This window comes from Haematobia irritans, chromosome 3 (assembly GCF_050003625.1).
Source record: "Haematobia irritans isolate KBUSLIRL chromosome 3, ASM5000362v1, whole genome shotgun sequence".
Classification (NCBI taxonomy): Eukaryota; Metazoa; Arthropoda; class Insecta; order Diptera; family Muscidae; genus Haematobia; species Haematobia irritans.
The window spans coordinates 10502006-10519534 of record NC_134399.1 but is presented as its reverse complement, the minus strand read 5'-3'; the positions used below and the strand labels follow the sequence as shown (position 1 = coordinate 10519534).

General features: G+C 27.5%; 1 protein-coding gene across 2 annotated transcripts in view; it reads left to right on the top strand.

The window, feature by feature from the left end:
- mnb (minibrain) overlaps window positions 1-17529 on the top strand; it is a 109487-nt gene that overhangs the window by 10747 nt on the left and 81211 nt on the right. The window lies entirely within an intron of this gene.

Sequence of the window (17529 nt, the reverse complement as noted above, 5' to 3'; positions counted from 1 at the left end):
TTTGCCATCGTTCTCAATGACTTGTGGCACGGTGCGTTGTCTTGGTGGAACAAGACTTCTTCATATGGGGCCGTTTTGCCGCGATTTCGACCTTCAAATGCTCCAATAACGCTATATAATAGTCACAGTTGATGGTTTTTCCCTTCTCAAGATAATCGATAAAAATTATTCCATGCGCATCCCAAAAAACAAAGGCCATTACTTTGCCAACGGACTTTTGAGTCTTTCCACGCTTCGGAGACGGTTCATCGGTCGCTGTCCACTTAGACGACTGTCGATTGGACTCAGGAGTGTAGTGATGGAGCCATGTTTCATCCATTGTCACATATCGACGGAAAAACTCGGGTGTATTACAGCTGCAAACACCGTTCAGAATCATCAACACGTGGTTGTTTTTGGTCAAATGTGAGCTCGCGCGGTACCCATTTTGCACAGAGCTTCCGCATATCCAAATATTGATGAATGATATGACCAACACGTTCCTTTGATATCTTTAAGGCCTCTGCTATCTCGATCAACTTCATTTTACGGTCATTCAAAATCATTTTGTGGATTTTTTGATGTTTTCGTCGGTAAACACCTCTTTCGGGCGTCCACTGCGTTCACCGTCCTCCGTGCTCATTTCACCACGCTTGAATTTTGCATACCAATCAATTATTGTTGATTTCCCTGGGGCAGAATCCGGAAACTCATTATCAAGCCAAGTTTTTGCTTCCACCGTATTTTTTCCCTTCAGAAAACAGTATTTTATCAAAACACGAAATTCCTTTTTTTCCTTTTTTTAACAATAACAAAAGTTGCTTCACAAAAGACGCTCTATCTCACAAACTAATTGACATACAGACGTCAAATTTTGACACGAATCATTTGAAAGTTGGTACTATATAAAAATAATATGCATTTAATACTAGCGACGCCATCTATGTGTCAGACCGGGGACTTATCAGCCAACCTGTTATTCCAAGTTTCCACTTGCTACACATATTTATGCAAGGAAGTATACTAAATTCACGTGTTTGCATGAACTTCTTTGTTCTTAATATAGAACATTTTCATTATTTATTTTAATAAAATATTTCGTTTCATTTTTTTAATGGAAGTGCATTTACCTTTTGTTTTTCTTTTCTTATTTAATCTCTCCCACGCTTGGTGATGATGAATCAACTGCCATCCTTTTCTTTGTAGTGTTTGGCTTTTTTATCATTGCTTCTATGTGTGGGAAACTTGAACAATGAATAATATTGACAAAGATCAGTAATCAAGCACTGATTAATTAAAAATCATTTGCTTCGACATTAGACTATGCTCAAAACATCTTCAAGTTTCTCTTATTCTTTGTGATTTTATTCTCTTCTCATTGATTAGCTTAAGTTGTGAAGGTGACATGAATATAACTCAACAGTAGCTATCACATATCGATACAGAGCTGTCAATCAATATCAACGATATCGCAGAGTCAACTAACTAATCAAAATAGTTTCTCTCCTTAAGTACATGTGAACTATTAATTGTTAAGCTTACAACAACACGTGTGGTTCATGTTTGCAACATCGCTCTTTGCTCTGCTGCAAGTACCTTATTATTGCCGCCTATTAACTTGAACTTGAAACTTGATCAAAGCTGTCATCGGCCCCTTATATGAGATTTGTTTGTCGTTGTGTGTGCTTGTGTTTGAATTCAATGTAAAACAAGGGTGGTGGGTTGGCTGCTTGTTTCTCTTTGCTCTTAGAAACAGTGGTTGGGTAAAACAAAAACCCTCACAATACAAAAGATCGTTTTGCTTTTATTTTTTTGGTTGTTTTTATTTTTTGTTTGTTTTTGTTTCCGCTTTCGTTTGATATGAGAAGCTTTCTAAATAATATTTTTGCATGGCTCTTATTGTATCTGTGAGCAGCAGAGGTCGCTTGTTTAATAAAGTGTTTGTTTTAATACGGCTTTTTCCCTGGTCCCTCTTTTTTCTATTCTTTGCATCGTTTACATTGATTTACTTACTAGGTGCACTCCCCTCAATTTTGGGTTTCGTTTTCATTTTTTTTTTTTTGAAATTGCCGTTGTTAGAAATGGAAAAGAAACTGCGTTGTTTATATCGGAATCTTTGTTGACGGTGAGTGCTTGCTTGTAGCATTATTTAGTCAAAATTGATATGTGCATGTGTAACTCACACATATGGATGTTCGATGCGTGTTTTTGTGTGTGGAGCTGCTGGTATCGGCTTCTGCTTCTTCTTCATTTTGTGTGTTTGATATTTATTTGTATTACTTTCTGTCGCTGCTTTGCCGACTTGATTGCTGGCTGCCTGTTATTGTTGTTGGTTGTTTCCCACCGTGATGATGGGTCATTGTACCTTATAAACGTCATGCTCTCTTTAAGTTTAAACAAACAGTTCTTCTTTGTATATTCGTTATTATTAAATTTTGTTTCTTATAATTATTTGGTTTCATTTTAGGTTTAGTTTTCGCATTCGTAATTGTTGTCAAGAGCTTTTTCTTTGATTTTGTTTCTGTGCTGTTTGTTTTTGGTAAGAAAAATGAGAGTGGAGGGGGGGTGGGTGATGTGTAATCGAAAATTGAAGAAAACCAGTGGCATATGCGATAATTTCTAGAGATGAGAATGAAAGAGAAAATTGTCGATAGCTAATTATATAGTGGCGCTCACATATGTTAAGAGAAGTACGAGAGTATGGGGAGTATATGCATCAGCGTTGCCACAATGAATTTTTATTTTGGCAGCGGACCATTTTTCAAATTAAATTAATATCATTTAAAAATTTTGTCAAAATTTTATTTCTATAGAAAATTTTGTCAAAATTTTATTTATTTGTGTAGAAAAGTTTGTCACAATTTTATTTCTTTACAACAATTTTATTCCTCTAGAAAATTTTTTACGTCTATAGAAATGCTGTAAAAATTTTACTTCTATAGAAAATTTTGTCAAAATTTTATTTCTAAAAAAAATTGTCACAATTTTATATCTATGAAAAATATCGTCAAAATTTTATTAAAAAACGAGTAAGGAAAGTTTAAAGTCGGGCGGGGCCGATTATATTATACCCTGCACCACTTTGTAGATCTAAATTTTCGATACCATATCGCATCCGTCAAACGTCCCAAATACATACATTTAAATATCACTCGATCTGGACAGAATTTGATAGACTTCTACAAAATCTATAGACTCAAAATTTAAGTTGGCTAATGCACTACACACAAATGTATTAGAAGTTTAGGAAAATTAGAGTCCTTTTTACAAGTTTTCGACTAAGCAGTTGCGATTTTACAAGGAAAATGTTGGTATTTTGAGCATTTTTGTCGAAAACAGAAAAACATATATGTGGGAGCTATATCTAAATCTGAACCGATTTCAACCAAATTTGGCACGCATAGCTACAATGCTAATTCTACTCCCTGTGCAAAATTTCAACTAAATCGGAGTTAAAAATTGGCCTCTGTGGTCATATGAGTGTAAATCGGGCGAAAGCTATATATGGGAGCTATATCTAAATCTGAACCGATTTTAACCAAATTTGGCACGCATAACAAAAATGCTAATTCTACTCCCTGTGCAAAATTTCAACTAAATCGGAGCAAAAAATTGGCCTCTGTGGTCATATGAGTGTAAATTGGGTGAAAGCTATATATGGGAGCTATATCTAAATCTGAACCGATTTCAATCAAATTTGACACGCTTAGCTCCAATGCTAATTCTACTCCCTGTGCAAAATTTCAACTAAATCGGAGCAAAAAATTGGCCTCTGTGGGCAAATGAGTGTAAATCGGGCGAAAGCTATATATGGGAGCTATATCTAAATCTAAACCGATTTCAACCAAATTTGGCACGCATAGCTACAATGCTAATTATACTCCCTGTGCAAAATTTCAATTCAATCGGAGTAAAAGATTGGCCACTGTGGTCATATGAGTGTAAATCGGGCGAACGATATATATGGGAGCTATATCTAAATCTGGACCGATTTCAATAAAATTTGGCACACTTGAGTACACTACTAATTGTACTCCTAGTGCAAAATTTCAACTAAATTGGGTAAAACTCTGTCTTCTGGGACCGTATTAGTCCATATCGGGTGAAAGATATATATGGGAGCTATATCTAAATCTGAACCGATTTCAATAAAATTTGGCACGCTTGACTATAGTACTAATTGTTCTTCTTGTGCAAAATTTTAAGCAAATTAGGGTAAAACTCTGGCTTCTGGGGCCATATAAGTCCATATCGGGCGAAATATATATATGGGAGCTATATCTAAATCTGAACCAAAATCAATAGGGTTCTATTCTGAGCCAAAATACATACTTGTGCCAAATTTGAAGTCGATTGGACTAAAACTGCTAGACCTAGACTTTGATTACAAAAATGTGTTCACGGACAGACGGACATGGCTATATCGACTCAGGAGCCCACCCTGAGCATTTTTGCTAAAGACACCATGTTTCTATCTCGTCTCCTTCTGGGTGTTGCAAACATATGCACTAACTTATAATACCCTGTACCACAGTGTGGCGCAGGGTATAAAAATTTCGTCAACATTTTATATCTACACACAAAAAAAAATTTTCTGATTAAATCACGAAATTAATTGATCCAATTATTTTTTTAATTGAAATGTCTTCAATCACGAAAATGATAGTGTCAATCACAGTTTTAATTGGGCATAGAAAAAAATCTTGATTAAAAAATTAATTGATTTTTTTCAGCAAATTTCAATTAATTTTTTAATTGAATCAATTAAAAATTTAATTGATGGCGATTGCAAAACTCAAATAATTTATTAATTAAAAAGGTAACTAATTTTAATTACTTTCTGAATTGGCTTAGAGTTTTTATTTGGATTAACAAATGATTGTTTGAAATACATTTTTAATTAAAAATTAAAAAAAAAATCAGCACTTTTTTTAACTGAATTAGTCTTCGGAATTTGATTAAAAAGTTAATTGTATGAATTAATTTATTAATTGAAAAAATTTTCAACTTCAATTAACTTTTTAATATATTTTGGTGATATTTTTTTCTGTGTATAGAAAATGTTGACAAAATTTTTACTCCAAATATGGCGACTATATTGCACTTCAAATGGCTCAATAACACCTTGTTATGGTCGCTATCGATACTGCTGGAAATTCTTCGTTTCCCAAAATACACTCGCAATAACATTAGAAGCCGACTGTAAAGTTTCCCATGCTTTGAAGCTGATTTAACGTTCGCAACCATGTTTTTTAATAAGTTTTTCATATATCGACACAAAATCTCTGTTTTATTACAGTGATTTTTTAATGTGTTAATATACACACAAAAATTTTTTTTCTGATTCAATCACGAAATTAATTGATCCAATTAATTTTTAATTGAAATGTCTTCAATCACAGAAATGATAGTATCAATTAAAAAATTAATTGAAGGTCAATTAAAAAGTTAATTGATCCAATTAAAAAATTAATTGATACTATTATTTTTGTGATTAAAAAAATTTGTTGAATCAATTAATTGAATATTTTTTAAAACTCAATTAAAATTTTAATTGGAAAAAATTTCGTAAAATTTTTTTGTGTGTAGCAAACACCCCCCAGGCAACTGTCCACGTTTGGGAGATGTCTGGTTTTCAGGTTGTCCAAGTTTGAGAGGTTTCACTGTACTCGATCATAAACAAACTTATTTGTAAGATTTTGCAAAATATTCCTCTCCAAATAAGAGGTACTTCAATTTTCTATAGAAATGAAATTTAAAAAAAAATCTATAGAAATGAAATTTTACAAAAATTGTCTATAGAAATGAAATTTTACAAAAATTTTCTATAGAAATGAAATTTTACAAAAAAAATTTCTATAGAAATGAAATTTTACAAAAAATTTCTATAGAAATGAAATTTTGCAAAAATTTTCTATAGAAATGAAATTTTACAAAAAATTTTCCATTGAAATAAAATTTTACCAAAATATTCAATAGAAATTTTAACAAAATTTTCTAAAAATCCGTTATAAAACATTTGTCGAATTAAAACCCACAAAATTTTGATCTACAACTACAAATAAGATTTTTTTTAATTTGGTAAAATTTCCTTCAAATTTTGGTAGATTATTTTTGGCAACAGTGTTCTTATATGAGAAATTGGCTAACGGTCTATGGAAACTTTATTGGTTTTTAAAGTTTTCGTTGGTTAAAAAATACTTCTGGCGTCCTCTGTTTTCGTTGCTCATTTTATCACTTTTTAAGGGTAGAATTTTTAGGGGTAGAGTTTTATTTTTTTTTTTTTTTTTCAAAAACAAAAGCTATTCCTCTGGAATTTAGATTTTCTATCCTCAATCTATGTTTCGGAGCAGAAAAATTTGGAAGGGGAAGGGTGATACTTTTTTTTAATTATCTTTATGACAATGACTCTTAGAAGACATTTATTTTCTGTTTCACAGCTACAGATGTTCTAAAATTGTATAACATTTAATAGACGATAAGGGAGCACTGTTGTGACTATCTAATGTGAAAACGTAAATCTTCTCGAAACAAAAAGTCGTTGTGTTTATATTTGCCAATATAAACAGTGGAATGGAATACCTCAACACTTAGTTTATTTATTTTATTAAACTTTGTTGCCGGAAGATAATAAAAGAACCCTAGAAAGTGTTTCTCACTACTCCGCTCGAAAACAATTAAATGATTGTATTGTAGCCTTTAGGTACATTTCACTTTTTTTTCGAAAGTATTAAGCAAATTAAAACAGTTTCATATACATAGAATAACGCCCAGTACACTGAAAAAAAAGCATACTCGGTTCCAAAGATTTTGTCTTTCCTTTAAAAAATTTGGTATTGATTCCGAGCCAAAGAAGCGGAAAATACAAGTAAGGATACTTTTAAGACACAATTCTCTTTTAAATTTAGCTTTTGTGTACTTGCTTCTAGGAAGTAAATTTTAATTTTTCGCTTTCTCAGCTTTTTTTCTTCATATGCTATCAAAGTCCTTTAAAAACGAGTTAACGGCAACTTTATTTTCCAAATTAGGACTCGACTTCCAGTAGAAATTATGCTATGTTTGAAGTAAAAAACTTCTTTAAAATAAAGTTTTGAAAAACATGTCCTATATTTGAACGATTTTTTGCTTTGTAGTCAAGATGCAAAAAGACAACAAATTTAAAGACAATTTCATTAAATTTAAAGAATTTTTCTGAATTATTAAAGTCAAGTTGACCTTAGCCTATAAATTTTTTCTTTCATGTTAAGATACCCATTTTTAAGTCAAATCACTTAATTATAATGACAATACGACTTCATTGAAAAGTTCATCGACTTTTGGACAAGGAAAATAACTTTATTTTAGAGAAATCCGTCTTCTATGCTAAGCATAATTTGTATTCGTATTTTAAAGACATGAAATCTTTGACCTCACGACAATATTTTTTTCAGTGTACATTCGTGTAATAAGGCCTTGGAGTTATTTGAATTATATTTTATACGTTTTTTTTTTAAAGGCTAATAATTTTTTTTATCAAAAAAGTTGAATTCCTATCTTCATGATCTAATGCTTAAAAAAACTGGAGCAGCATGAGTGATAAGGGAAAAGTTCTTTCATATCTATACTAACACTCTGAATCCAAATAGCTTGCTATTCTACAAATCTGAAATACTCAGAATCATAAATTCTGTTTTTTTTTCAAAATTATAGAAAGACAACATTACGACTTAACCCTCTAATGCCCCAATTTTTTTGGCCAGCTGATTAAATATTTAATGTTAACGACACAAAAGCAAGAAAACTAAACAAGAAAATGTTATACGGCAAAATCCAGTATATGCTGCAAAGCCTCTTGAACAGTTTCAACTAAGTTTTCTTTTTATTTTACTCATTTTTGTTGTCTTAAGGTATGTTTTACTGAAATCTTCCTTATTTAATAAAGCCCGTCTAAAGGCGGGATTGGACATTAGAGGGTTAATTCGTGAAGTATTGACTTTTGGATAGCCTACAATATTAAATTTCTATACGCAAAACAAGATTTACCATTTTAATTTTATATAAATAAAAATAACATATTTAAGTTATATATAAAAAATCATATACATTTGTGTATTTTTATATTTTACACAATAGCGGCGGCGACAAGAAAAACAAAAAAAGCTATAAAAAAACAAACTAAACGTTAATATTTTCTTGAGTATTTGGGTCAGAACATGACGTATGTACTTTTTCTACGACTAATAGCGGCACAAAATAACATACAACCAAGCATACTTATATACTATACCGACATGGAAACTTTCAGACATATACGTTGTTCCAAAGTACACTCAGCTGTAGCTAAGCGATGTCTGTCAGTGGTGTTTTGGCTCCACCAATCCGCCTACCATAACAAATCATCGTCACCGCTATTCCTTACTCCCATGGCAATAGGCAATCATATATATACACAGGGTGGCCAAATATTATGTGGACCATAGAGTTATATAAAAATAATTGTTCAAGAATTTTATTTCTTTGTATTGACAAAATTTTCTATAGAAATTAAATTTTGACAAAATTTTCTATAAAAATAAAATTTTTACAAAATTTTCTAAAAAAAATATTTTGAGAAAATTTTCTATAGAAATAAAATTTTGCCAAATTTTCTATAGAAATAAAATTTTGCCAAAATTTTCTATAGAAATAAAATTTGGACAAAATTTTCTGTAAAAATAAAATTCTGTAAAAATAAAATTTTATATAGAAATAAAATTTTGACAAAATTTTCTTTAGGAATAAAATTTTGACAAAATGTTCTATAGATAAAAAATTTTAACAAAAGTTTCTATAGAAATAAAATTTAGACAAAATTTTCTATAAAAATAAAATTTTGACAAAATTTTCTATAGAATTAAAATTTTGACAAAATTTTCTATAGAAATAAAATTTTGCCAAATTTTCTATAAAGGGTGCTACGGTCAAAATTTGGTCAAGGGAAAACGCGTGTAAATCGGTGAAATCGTTTATTTAAAAAATTAAATTAAATTTCTTTTTCAAGTTCAATTAGTATAAAATTCAGGAAAAATATTCAGTTAGGCTTTCGGTTTTCCAAATCCGAATTACCGGGCCTCACGCTTGACACCTGCCATCAGATTTTGTACAGCCACCTTGTCCACCTTCTTCGCCGCAGAAAGCCAGTTTGCCTTGAACTGCTGCTCTTGTCGTCTCAGCGGCTTCCGGTTTTCGATTTCCCCCCGATCCAGACTTCTTGGCTGTCGACAAACGTTCCCCAAACACTTTAATTACATTTGTAACGGTTGATTTGGCAACTTTTAGCGATTTTGCCAGCTTTGCGTGCGAGTAGCTCGGATTTTCGCGATGCGCGAGCAAAATTTTGATACGCTGCTCTTCTTGCTTGGACGGCACTTTGACAACTGAAGAGTGAATTCCAAAATCAAAATAGGAGCAACATTCTACACACACACACATCTTCAAAATGAGGGGTGTTCAGGTTTTTTAAATGCAAAATTGAAAGAAATACGTCAAGTTTATATTGACCAAATTTTGACCGTATCACCCTTTAGAAATAAAATTTTGCAAAATATTTTTTTTGGTAGTTGTGCGATTCTAGAAATAAAATTTTGACAAAATTTTCTGTAGAAATACATTTTTGTTAAAATTTTCTATAGCAATAAAATTTGGACAACATTTTCTAAGAAATAAAATTTTGCTAAAATTTCTATAGAAATAAAATTTTAACAAAATTTTCTATAGAAATAAAATTTTGAAAAATTTTTGGTAGAAATAAAATGTTGAGAAAAATTTCTATAGTTTTCAAAATTTTTCTATAGAAATAAAGTTTTCACAAATTTTTCTATAGAAATACAATTTTGACAATATTTTCTATATAAAAAAAATGTTGACAAAATTTTCTATAGAAATAAAATTTTGCCAAATTTTCTATTTTTTTTTTTGATTTCAGCTTAAAACCATACATTGACTAAACTGTTTGTCAAATTTATTTGGGCAAAGCCTTATAGACTGCAAGATGGTTGGATGGAGGCACATTTCGGAATTACCACATTCCTCATCAGCATCCTCTACTTGCAGCAAAACTATCAACCAATTATCAGAATAAATTCGGGTAATTCACTCAACCCAAAGTGAACTACACTTGAACCTGACCGAATTTTCTATAGAAATAAAATTTTGACAAAATTTTCTGTAGAACTAAAATTTGGACAACATTTTCTATAGAAATAACATTTTGACAAAATTTTCTATAGAAATAAAATTTTGACAAAATTTTCTATAGAAATAAAATTTGGACAAAATTTTCTATAGAATTAAAATTTGGACAAAATTTTCTATAGAAATAAAATTTTTAAAAAATATTCTAGAAATAAAATTTTGACAAAATTTTCTATAGAAATAAAATTTGTACAAAATTTTCTATAGAAATAAAATTTGTACAAAATTTTCTCTGGAAATAAAATTTGGAAATAAAATTTTGCTAAAATTTTCTATAGAATAAAATTTTGCTAAAATTTTCTATAGAAATAAAATTTTGACAAAATTTTCTATAGAAAAAAAATTTTGACAAAATTTTCTATAGAAATAAAATTTTGACGAAATTTTCTATAGAAATAAAATTTGGACAAAATTTCCTATAGAAATAAAGTTTTGACAAAAATTTTTATAGAAATAAAATTATAAACCTTTTTAAAGAAAAGACCTATTATTTTCAATTCCTCAATGCAAGATACAATTTTATTTTTCTCTATCTCATACATATTCCAAAAAGTTTACTTTTCTTTTTTATTTCAAATTTGAGTTCCTCAACTCTCCAAAGTTTATTTTTCAGCAGTGCTTACAAAATGTTGACAAAATTTTCTATAGAAATAAATTTTTGACAAAATTTTCTATAGAAATAAAATTTTGACAAAATTTTCTATAGGAATAAAATTTTTAGAAAATTTTCTATAGAACTAAAATTTTTAGAAAATTTTCTATAGAAATAAAATTTTGACAAAAATTTTCTATAGAAATAAAATTTTGAAAAAAACTTTCTATAGAAATCAAATTTTGACAAAATTTTCTATAGAAATCAAATTTTGACAAAATTTGAAATAAAATTTTGAAAAAACTTTCTATAGAAATCAAATTTTGACAAAATATTCTATAGAAATAAAATTTTGACAAAATTTTCTATAGAAATAAAATTTTGACAAAATTTTCTATAGAAGTAAAATTTTGCCAAAATTTTCTATAGAAATAAAATTTTGAAAAATATTTTTTTTTTGTTTGGTAATTGTGCGATTTTAGTCCCAGAGGCTATTGATGTCCAATCTGGGGGTAGTTTTATTTTGGGACTAAACCTAAAAGTAATCCGATATCGCCCATTTACAATACCATATTTAGCATGATTTCAGCAGGCGGACACCGCTAGATTGCTTAGAATTTCACTACGACCCAGAGTATATACACTTTATGGGGTCTAAGACAATTATTTCGATGTGTTACAAACGGAATGAAAAAATTTGTATATCCCCATTCTATGCTGGAGGGCGGTATAAACATATTTGGAAAATACTTCACAAATATAAGCGACTTTATTATCGTTATGCGAATTTTTAAAAAAATCAATTTTCTTTTTGCGACTTCAAATTTGATTTGTCACTTTTTCGTTTTGAAATTTGAAATCTCTTGTTTTATAAGACAAATGACAGTTGATATCTCTTTAAAGTACATTTTAGAATGTGTTTGCCGTGTTACTCTATCACATAGTTGCATTATTTCGATACGAATTATTATGAGACACCCTGTTTGTAATGCATTAATGTATAATAATCGGCTTTTTTATAGATTATTCTTTTGTTGCCTTGTATTACCGCTAAAAAGGCCAAGATAATCGTTAATGCCACCTAGCTCTTTCCATGACGGAGACCCCGCTCACCTGTCTCCTCTGCTTCATGCTCCCACCACATAGCATTACGTTTCTGGTTGAGATTATTTTATTTCCAACCAACTTACCTCTCAACCACCCATCCACCATCTCTTTTTATTTAATAACTATGCCTTGCAAATACAAACATTGTATATATGTACATGTATGTATGTATGTATGTATATATGGATGACAACAGACATATTCTCACAGCCATACTATTCCGGTATTATAATAACAATAATGAGTATTTTGCTTTCTTTCGCCAAACAAAAAAAAAAAGAAATTACAAAACAATAAAACGTCAGAGACCCTTAAAAGAATGTCATCGCTCGCACATAGATGAGATACAAACGAGAAAAGGCGGCAAAGTTGTTTTTTTTCAAAAACGTCTGGAGGGGGTGAAAAAACTAGTGAGAGAGAGGAGGTGAATGTTCCGTCTGGAAAATCAGTCTAAGTAGTTCGATATGTGACATGAGCGCAAATGTGTGAGTATTTGTGTGAAAATTGTTTGATTTGCCAAGAGCAAATCACATGAAATGCATTGCCATGGCTCTTTTTGCTATTAAATCCTCTCACCAATTATATATGCATGTGTATGGCATTATCGATTGGGGAGCAAAAAAGAAGAGGTAAACCAAAAGAATGGCAGAACACAACATGATATTGTATTTATACATTGTTATAATAAAACGGGGCGACCTATATTTTTACTAACGGATCGTTTTTTTATGATCTTGTGAGAATTTGAGCTAGTAAAGCTTATTCGGCTATGCGATACTCTACACTAGAAAAACAAAAATATTACTACACTTCGCCTCTGCTAGAAAAGCCTTCGTAAAAATAACCAAACTTTTTCACTAACATTGAACCAATTATGTAAATTCGTTATATTTGATAACTAAATTCGCCAAAAATTAAACGAACTTAGTTTCTTGAGTTTTAAGCTTTTATTTCATTCGCAACAGCCTTGCCAGAATTGTTTAAAAAAAGAAGAAAAAAAAACGCTACATATTGTTTTTAATGTTTGGGTTGATCTTTGAAATATATGGAAATGTCATGAAATGCATTTTTCACCGCTTAAAGACATCAGATCCAGCTGGAAAAAGCCAAATTGGCAACACTCAAAAAACAGTGAACCCTCCATTTCACTAAAGCCAATTTAAGTTTATTTTAGTTCATGGAATTATTATGTTTGGAGAAATTTTCCTATATTCTAATATTTTTTTTCGTACGTTAGTTAAATGAACTAAAAAACAAAAAACAATTATACACAAATGAAATATAAAGTTTTACTAAATTTGAATTTCTTGCAAATTAGTTCATTATTTCTTTAAATTTGTAAAGTTCATTATTTCTTTAATTTTGTGAATTAAAATTAAATAACATTCACGAAATTGCGATTATTGTGATCTTTTTCAATCGGCATAAATATCAAATCAAACCAAATCCATATGGCATTTCATTTAGAGAATTGAAATAAACACAAATTCTATGCTAAAAAAACACTCTCCCTCTTTACCCTGTAGTATTTGCGGTAACAAGAATCTGATGTATGCGGTTGATGGATAAAAATGCCTTTGTTATTTTTCGGTTGTTTGAAACTGAGTATTTTGCAGATATGACACAGACTAACCATAGCATGTGTGTGTGTGTGTGGGTGGATGTGGCGTAAAGGGAGTGCATGTTGGCGTGTGCGTGTTGATTTTGTTATTATTTTATGTTGCTTCCATTTTTTCAGCTATATTTGCGTGTTTTGTGAAACAATTTAGTCATTTAGCGCATATTTTTTTATTTCCAAGTATGTGTGTGTGTGTTTGAGTTTTTATTTGCTTTTTTTAGTTTTCGCCAAGAGAAAGTGTTTTGCTAAATGAACGTTTGTTTATTTCTTCTTCCACCACCTACCCTTTGCTGTAAATAATACAGCAATTCATATGGCCATATGAATATGCACTCATATATATTGGTGTTGTTGTTGTTGTTGCTGTTGTGGGAGTAATATACCATAGCTGCTCGATTTCAGTTTCATTGCATATTTCAGGCCATACATAGCTGGAGAATGAAGGTTGGAGAAATGTGTTGAGGTCAGTCATCGATATTTGTATGGGTGGTTTGTTTTGGTTACATCTACTAAGTGTAACACACTCCCGCTCTCTCCCTCTTTCTCTTGCTCTCTCTCTTGGTTTGACATATTTCTTTGAATTGCCGATATATTTCAATGTTGCTAAGCAGAGTATGCAACATTGCCGGCAAATTTGAATATTACAACCATATATGCAAGGCCGAAAGAGACCACATCCGCAGTATTTTATTGTGGGGAAATTAAAAATAATATACACTAACAAAAATATTTTGAAATTGATAGTGATAGAACAATAATATTAGGTTGTTTTTACTGGACATGTATGGGTACACAAAATTTTCTATAGATATAAAATTTTGACAATAAAATAAAAAAAAATTAACAAAAAATTTTAAAATAAAATTTTAACAAAATTTTCTATAGAAATAAAATTTTAACAAAATTTTTATATAGAAATAAAATGTTGACAAAACTATTTATAGTAATAAATTTTTGACAAATTTTTTATATAGAAATAAAATTTTGACAAAATTTTCTATAGAAATAAAATTTTGATATGTATGGGTACACAAAATTTTCTATAGATATAAAATTTTGACAATAAAATAAAAAATTAACAAAAAATTTTAAAATAAAATTTTAACAAAATTTTCTATAGAAATAAAATTTTAACAAAATTTTCTATAGAAATAAAAATTTGACAAAATTTACTATTGAAATAAAATGTTGACAACTTTTTCTATAGAAATAAAATTTCGACAAAATTTTCTATAAAAATAAAATTTTAACAAAATTTTTATATAGAAATAAAATGTTGACAAAACTATTTATAGTAATAAATTATTGACAAATTTTTTATATAGAACTAAAATTTTGACAAAATTTTCTATAGAAATAAAATTTTGATATGTATGGGTACACAAAATTTTCTATAGATATAAAATTTTGACAATAAAATAAAAAATTAACAAAAAATTTTAAAATAAAATTTTAACAAAATTTTCTATAGAAATAAAATTTTAACAAAATTTTCTATAGAAATAAAAATTTGACAAAATTTACTATTGAAATAAAATGTTGACAACTTTTTCTATAGAAATAAAATTTCGACAAAATTTTCTATAGAAATAAAATTTTAACAAAATTTTTATATAGAAATAAAATGTTGACAAAACTATTTATAGTAATAAATTTTTGACAAATTTTTTATATAGAAATAAAATTTTGACAAAATTTTCTATAGAAATAAAATTTTGCCAAACATTTCTAAAGAAATAAAATTTTGACAAAATTTTCCTTAGAAATAAAATTTTCACAAAATTTTTCTATAGAAATAAAGTTTTTACAAAATTTTCTTTAGAAATAAAATTTTCACCAAATTTTCCATAGAAATAAAGTTTTTACAAAATTTTCTATAGAAATAAAATTTTGACAAAATTTTCTATAGAAATAAAATTTTGACAAAATTTGCTAAAAAAAAAAAAAATAAAATTTTATATAGAAATAAAATGTTGACAAAATTATCTATAGAAATAAAATTTTGACAACATTTTCTATAGACATAAAATTTTAACAAAATTTTCTATAGAAATAAAATTTTGACAAAATTTTCTATAAAAATAAAATTTTGACAAAATTTTCCATAGAAATAAAATTTTCACAAAATTTTCTATAGAAATAAACTTTTGACAAAATTTTCTATAGAAAAAAAATTGAGAACATTTTCTATAGAAAACCAATTTTTACAAAATTTTCTATAGAAAAAAAAAATGACAAAATTTTCTATAGATATAAAAGTTTGACAATAAAATAAAAAAAAAATTAACAAAAAATTTTTAAATAAAATTTTAACAAAATTTTCTATAGAAATAAAAATTTGACGAATTTTACTATTGAAATAAAATGTTGACAACTTTTTCTTTGGAAATAAAATTTCGACAAAATTGTCTATAGAAATAAAATTTTGACAAAATTTTCTATAGAAATAAAATGTTGACAAAACTATTTATAGTAATAAATTTTTGACAAAATTTTTATATAGAAATAAAATTTTGCCAAAATTTTTTATAGAAATAAACTTTTGCCAAATATTTCTAAAGAAATAAAATTTTGACAACATTTTCTTTAGAAATAAAATTTTCACAAAATTTTCTATAGAAATAAAGTTTTTACAAAATTTTCTATAGAAATAAAATTTTGACAAAATTTTCTATAGAAATAAAGTTTTTACAAAATTTTCTATAGAAATAAAATTTTGACAAAATTTTCTATAGAAATAAAATTTTGACAAAATTTTCTATAGAAATAAAATTTTGACAAAATTTTCTATAGAAATAAAATTTTGACAAAATTTGCTAAAAAAAATAAAATTTTATATAGAAATAAAATGTTGACAAAATTATCTATAGAAATAAAATGTTTACAACATTTTCTATAGACATAAAATTTTAACAAAATTTTTTATAGAAATAAAATTTTGACAAAATTTTCTATAAAAATAAAATTTTGACAAAATTTTCCACAGAAATAAAATTTTCACAAAATTTTCTATAGAAATAAAATGTTGACAACATTTTCTATAGACATAAAATTTTAACAAAATTTTCTATAGAAAACCAATTTTTACAAAATTTTCTATAGAAAAAAAAAATTGACAAAATTTTCTATAGATATAAAAGTTTGACAATAAAATAAAAAAAAAAAATTAACAAAAAATTTTAAAATAAAATTTTAACAAAATTTTCTATAGAAATAAAAACTTGACAACTTTTACTATTGAAATAAAATGTTGACTACTTTTTCTTTGGAAATAAAATTTCGACAAAATTTTCTATATAAATAAAATTTTGACAAAATTTTCTATAGAAATAAAATGTTGACAAAACTATTTATAGTAATAAATTTTTGACAAAATTTGTATATAGAAATAAAATTTTGACAAAATTTTTGATAGAAATAAACTTTTGCCAAATATTTCTAAAGAAATAAAATTTAGACAAAATTTTCTTTAGAAATAAAATTTTCACAAAAGTTTCTATAGAAATAAAGTTTTTACTAAATTTTCTATAGAAATAAAATGTTGACAAAATTTTCTATAGAAATAAAATTTTGACAAAATTTGCTAAGAAAAAAATAAAATAAAATTTTATATAAAATAAAATGTTGACAAAATTATCTATAGAAATAAAATGTTGACAACATTTTCTATAGAAATAAAATTTTGGCAAAATTTTCTATAGAAATAAAATTTTGGCAAAATTTTCTATAGAAATAAAATTTTGACAAAATTCTCTATAGAATTAAAATTTTGACAAAATTTTCCATAAAAATAAAATTTTCACAAAATTTTCTATAGAAATAAACTTTTGACAAAATTTTCTATAGAAAAAAAATTTTGAGAAAATTTTCTATAGAAAACCAATTTTTACAAAATTTTCTATAGAAAAAAAATGACAAAATTTTCTATAGAAATAAAATTTTGACAAAATTTTCTATAGCAATAAAATTTTCAACAAATTTTTTTATAAAAATAAAATTTGGACAAAATTCAGACCGATAG